This window comes from Tauraco erythrolophus, chromosome Z, assembly GCF_009769465.1.
Source record: "Tauraco erythrolophus isolate bTauEry1 chromosome Z, bTauEry1.pri, whole genome shotgun sequence".
Taxonomy (NCBI): Eukaryota; Metazoa; Chordata; class Aves; order Musophagiformes; family Musophagidae; genus Tauraco; species Tauraco erythrolophus.
Genome location: NC_141496.1, coordinates 83,872,150 through 83,878,075, shown reverse-complemented (window position 1 = coordinate 83,878,075; position 5,926 = coordinate 83,872,150). Strand labels below are relative to the sequence as shown.

Here is a 5,926-nt window from a genome sequence, read left to right as displayed (position 1 = left end):
ATCTGTCAAGACCAACAGGTATTGAAACTCCCCTTTTCTTGGGAGTTGTGAGAAATCAATTTGCCACTGTTGTCCTGGATAATTCCCTTTCCCTGTTTGGCTGGGCTGGGCTGTTGTTCCTGTTTTGGGATTATTCTACAAACAAACCTTGACCTGCTGCGTTACTTGCTTGATAGTGGGCTGTCGCTACGGCCCATAGCAACGCAAGGGGTATTATTATTTTACCTTGTGGAGTCATTTGTTTTTTTTTGTGATACCAGAGACATTTATTGCAATTTACAAGCAGCTTTTATAGATCATTCTTCCAGCCACGATGTGTGACGACCAGGCAGGTGACAGGCAGCTGGTGGCCCCAAAGCACTCAGATGCTGGCCGGATCTGGAGGCTGCACCAGATCCTCCTTCAGCCGGTTGCCGGTGACATCTGCCGGCTGGGTCACCTCCTCCTCTGCCACTGCCCACTGCCACTCCTCCTCGTGCTGGCGGAGCTGCTCCAGATGCAGCCTGGCCAGGCAAAGCTGCTTCTCCTGCGACGTCTCCTCTACCTCCTCCTCCGCAGCCTCCCGCCATCACTGCTCCAACGATGGGGTGCGGGGACGGCATGAGCACCACCACCGCCACAGGTACCAGCACCCGCTCCGGAGCAGCCCTTCCCTCTCTGGCTCGGAGTCGCTGGACACCTCCTCGTCGACAGCCCGAAAGGCCGCCCGCGGCTTCCCCTTGGAGCTCGGGACCTCGGCGCGGGGAGTGCCGGGGGGCTGCGGCTGCTACTTCGCCTCGGCCTGAGCAGAGGCCTTGCTGGGGGCCGCGGGCCGCCTCCACCAGGCCTTCCACAGCTGCGAGGGCAGCCATTGCAGGTTAAGCCTCGACTTGGGCTCTCCGCCTCCTCCCCCTCCTCCTCCTCCTCCTCCTCCTCCTCCTCCTCCTTCTGCTTTGAGGATGTGGAGTGTCTGAATCACAAGGGAGGTGACCGCGACGCTGGGATCTTTGCTGGCGCCTTGAAGGGCCTCTCTGATGTGCTTCTTCTCACCATCCGCCACCTGCCGTCCCAAGAGCCCCAGGAACCTGACGGCCTCCTGCCGCAGGAGCTCCTGTGGGTTCTGCAGGTAGCGCTGGCTCTGGTGCAGGTAGTCCTTGGCCCTGCTCTTCTTCCTGGCCAGCAGGCACTCGCCAATCTTCCACGCCTGCGCAGTCTCGACCAGCTGCACCAACTGCCTCCACTTCAGGAACCGGCCAGCGCTGCAGAGGGCTTCCTGGGAGGCCTTGGCCACGCTCTTGTCCTCATCGTACAGGTGAAAGAGCAGCGGCAGCAGGCTGTCCCACACCACCTCCTTCATCTTCTTCCTTTTGGCACCTGCCACGAGCCCCATCGTGTCTCGGAAGAGATGGATGGAGAGCTGCCGCACAGTGCCCGACTCGTTGTCGAAGAGCCGCCGCAGCTTGTCAGCCAGCGCCAGGGCGGTGCGGCTGGACTCCTTCCCCTCCAGGAGCTGGAGCATGTTGGTGAGCACGGGCAGGACCATGTCACTGGCACCACCGTCGCCGTGCTCCAACTGCTCCATGACGACAGGCAGCAGGACGAGGGATTTCTTTGCCATGTCTGGCCTCTCACTGAGCGTTAGGATGCCCCTGAGCACCAGTCTGGGCATCTCTGGGCACTGGCTCTTCAGATAGGTGGGGAAGATTTCCAGGGCACGGTCCAGCTCTTTGTTGAGGTTGGTGCAGCCCAGCATCTCGATGAGGAAGGCCATGGTGACCGTCTCCTGGATGGGGTCCTCCACCCTGAGGAACTCTGCCAGGCAGCAGAAGATGGCGGAGCACAGGTGTCTCGGGGTCTTCATCATCTCCCTGGCCATGATGCACACTCCCAAGAGGTGGGTCTCGGTGCGGAGCAGGGCATCCCAGCCACCCTGCGCCTTGATGGCCAGCACCTGCTCCTCAAAGCCCATGCTGCAGAGCAGCAGTCTCATGGAGTACAGCAGGGTCCTCAAGGGAGAGAACACATCCTCTCGGTTCTCCTTCCAGATGTTCACCTCCTGCAGCATCAGCTCCCTAGTGAAAGGCACTTGGAGAAGCAGAGCCAGGAAAAGCTGGGGGAAAATCACCTCCAGCACCTGCCGGTGGGTGGGCTGCACGAGGATCTTGGTTATCATTCTGATTGCGGCCAGGGAGAGGACACATGCGTCGTCCCAGGTGACGGTGGAGGTCTGGCACGTCAGCAGTTCCATCAGCATGCCGAGCAGCTCCCGCAGCACCCTCTTCGCAGCCTGGGGCTGGGAGAGCATGGTCTCCCACACGGCCGTGGTGGCACCGGTGCACAACGGGGAGCACCACAGCAGGCTGGCCACCACTTCACGGGGGTGTCTGTCCAGCAGCACCAGCAGGGCCCTGTTGAGGCTGTTGAGGGCTCTCATCTCACTGATGGAGGGCAGGTTTGTGCAGATGGCCCACACAATGTTCCAGACCTGCACCAGCTGCAAATGAGAGTCTGTCATGAGGACGTCCACCATGTCAGCAGCCACTGTGACAGTGTTGGCGCTGGAGGATTGCAAATTCTTGATGGCCATGACAATGATATCTGCTCGCTCGGAGGGCCGGAGGCATTTGAGGATCTCGAGGAAGATTTTGCATGCAGGGCTGGTTTCCGAATGCTCCCAGGGCTGCCCTGCTTGCCAGTCCTCCTGGCACCACTGCTGCCCTGCCTCCTGCAGCCCCAAGCCCCTGCTTCTCTGCTGCAGGACGAAGGTACGCAGGTGATAGAGAGCTGCTTCAGCCTGGTAGCGGGTGCCCGTGTCCTTGCAGGTGCAGCAGAGAGTGAGGTGCCCCACCAGCCTCCCCAGCATCCCAAAATGTTGTACCTCGGAGCACTCATGCTCACGGGCTCTGGGTAGTGCAAAGCAGGGGCAGACCTGCAGTAGAGGGTAGGTGGTGAGGAATTCGATCAGCCCGGCAATCCGTGCCATTGCCCTCTCCCGCACCGCTGCCATCCGGGAACTGGTGAATGGAAGCAGGAGCTGCAAGTGGTTCTGCAGCTCCAGGATGCCGAGGCTGCCGGCGCTGCGTACCAGCACCTGCAGCATTCTGTCCATCGCCAGCAGGGTCTGGGAGCAGAGAGAAGCCACGAGGCCCTGGCTGTCCTCCTGCGGAGGCAGGTGGAAGATGCTGAGGAAGCAGGTCTGGATGAGGCTTTTCTTCTTCTTCCTCTCCTGCACAAGCAGCCCTGCTTCGCTCATGGAGGTGATGGTCAGCACAGCTTGCAGCCGCACCATGGTGCCCAGGTAGTCAGCGGGCTCGTCTTGCAGCAGCCCCTCCACGGTCTGCATCAGCATCAGCTGGGAGAAGAGAAGCATACACCACTTGACGGAGCTCGGGCTGACGGTGTGGCAGACGGTGCAGATGGAGGCCAGAAACCTCAGCTTCCAGCCCTCTTGCTCTCGTCTGCTCCTGACAGAGGCCCGGATGATGTCCGGGTCGTTCTGTTCCTGCCTGGCCACAGCCGAGGTGGAGCAGCACGAATCCGATGGCAGCGGACCGTCCTCACACATGTGCCCAGGCTCGGAGCTGGGAGCCGGGGCAGCTCCGTTCTCCCCCCATTCCTCTTGGAGGCGGTTAGGGGATCTCCTTGCCATCCTGCAGAAGGGCCAGAGGGAGGGAAGAGGGGCGAGAGGGACACGGCACCACCCGGGGTTGCCTTGCCAGAGGCGGTGGGGCAGAGGTGGCCGTGCTGGGGAGCTCTTGGCTCCCGTGCTGTCCCAACACTGTCCTCTCAGACACTGCGAGGGCAAGGCCAGGTGACACAGAGTCACACAGTGCCCCAGTGCCAGCCCCCAAGCCCCCTCCTGCAGCCCCAGCCCCTCAGACACGCTGAGGCTCTTCACTCTTCCGCACAACGCCGGGGAAAAGGCCCACGGGGCTCCCCTTCGCGCACTCGCCAGAGCACTGGCACGCGGGATGCGCTCCCGCTGCTGGCTCAGCAGCGAGTGCTGGGCTCTGCTGGGTGCCCCAGTTACACTTGCCACAGCACACGCCAGGGTCCCTATGATATCATCCAATTATGAAGGAGTGAAATTGCGTGAAGGAATTGCAGGAAGAGTTGAGTAGGCTGTTTGCACCTGTCTAAAGCCAGACGTGCACACAAGGTCTGAGGACAGGGTGACCATCCCTAAAGTCACAGTGAGTGGCTCGTTGAAAAACTCCCCAGCGAGACTTTGCCATCCTTGAAGGGGGAACCTGCAAAGTCATTTACATGCTGGGCAAGAGAAAATGAACCAATTGTTTAAGAGAAGAACACTGAATATGCACCATTTCGGGGAAATGTTGCGAAGATGGATGATTACAAGGTATAACTAAGGTTCTGTCCTGGGATGCGTAGACACGTTGGGAGGAATTTCTCCCCCATGTCTCCGGGATGAAAATTAGCCCTGCCAGCAGGAAAAGGACTGATCCTATTGTAAGCTCACCAGCAGCAACTCTGCAGTGTAGATAAAAGCCTCCCAGCCTTGTCATTCCCCGTCTTGTTTCAGCATTCCCCCGAGCAGCTGGCTTCCGGGGTGAAACGGGCTGCGGTGGAGAGGGCAGCCTGTGGGCTGGAAACCTTGGAACATCCACAGAAGAGCACAGCCCCCACGCAGGCTCTTGTGCTCCAGCGCTAGTTGGTGGTGTGACCGGAGGGGGAAGATGACGTTTCACTACAGGTAGCAGCTTTACGTTGAGGGTAGACCTATAGAATCCCGGGTGATTCCTCGGGGATTAGAAAATGGCCCAGTTCTATTTCTGTCATTTCAGGGAGAAAGAGACTGACTCAGTAGGAAACCTTAAAATAAAGACCGCTACTTGAGCCCACGTGGATTCCGTGGCTTGAGGACGTCGTCCTTTCAGCGTCTTGTGTCTGTGACGTGCACACTCCTACACTCTTGCTTTTTTCCACTTCTGCACTTTTATTGCAAACAGCTAATCCCTCTGTTAGCGTTCATCCTGCTTTTCTGTTCTTCTACATATCGGAGTTCCATGTATTCCCCACTTTCTAGACAATATTTGGCCACCCCTTTCTCCCCCCTCCCAAGGGTTCCCTCTCCCCTTTAGCTGCTGATAGTTGCTGCCAACTTCTGAAATTTAACCAAGTTCAGCTGTTTGAAGCTGTGAGGAGCGTTAATGAGCTGCAAAGAAAATCACCCTTCCTGCCCAGATCTCCCTCTCCCCGCTTCCCTAGTGTTCTGCCCACCAAAGCCTAGCACATCTCCTGAAATCCTGGCTGATGAGATGTGGTGTTCAGAAGTGTCTACTCAACAGAAAGGCCATCAAGTGGAGCTTAAGACCTTTCTTCTTCAGCCTGTTAAACACTCTTCCAGGTATTTCAAATCCCTTTCTCCTCTCGGGGAGCTTTGTTGCACCTGCTTTTAAGAGAGCTTTTAGTCATTGTTTTTGATCATTGCCATCAGAAAGCAGGTGGGAAACACCTGCCTCCAACTGGGTGGCACTCAAAAGGGTTTTGTTCCTGTGGGTGTGTCCTGGTTTCAGCTGGGACAGAGTCAGCTCTTCTTTTTAGCAGCTGGAAGAGCTCTGTGTTTTGGTTTTGTTCTGAGACTTGCTCTGAGAAGAACGCTGACAGCGCACTGATGTTTGTAGTTGGCGCTGAGGTCTCCAGGACATTTCAGCTTCCTGTGTTCTTACCAGTGTGCAGGAGCACAACAGGATAGGGGGGAGCATGGCCGGGACAAAGGGTCCACAACTCTCCTTACAATTTGTACTTAGATTAAGGATTGAGGCCAAATTGGCTAATTAGTATTCCATATCATGCAGTGTCATGCCCAGTATAAAATGAGAGACAGACGGAAAGAAGGGCTTTTGCTCTTCCAGGGCTCTCACTCTTGGAGTGCTCTCTCCGTCTCTCTCTCTCTTTTTGGGCCTCTCGCTTATCTGGGACTGCA

At 57.5% G+C, this 5,926-nt stretch overlaps 1 pseudogene; it reads right to left on the bottom strand.

Moving 5' to 3' along the window:
- Positions 1–568: 568 nt before the first annotated feature.
- LOC147526482 (maestro heat-like repeat-containing protein family member 7) lies at positions 569–3,628 on the bottom strand (annotated as a pseudogene).
- Positions 3,629–5,926: the final 2,298 nt, after the last annotated feature.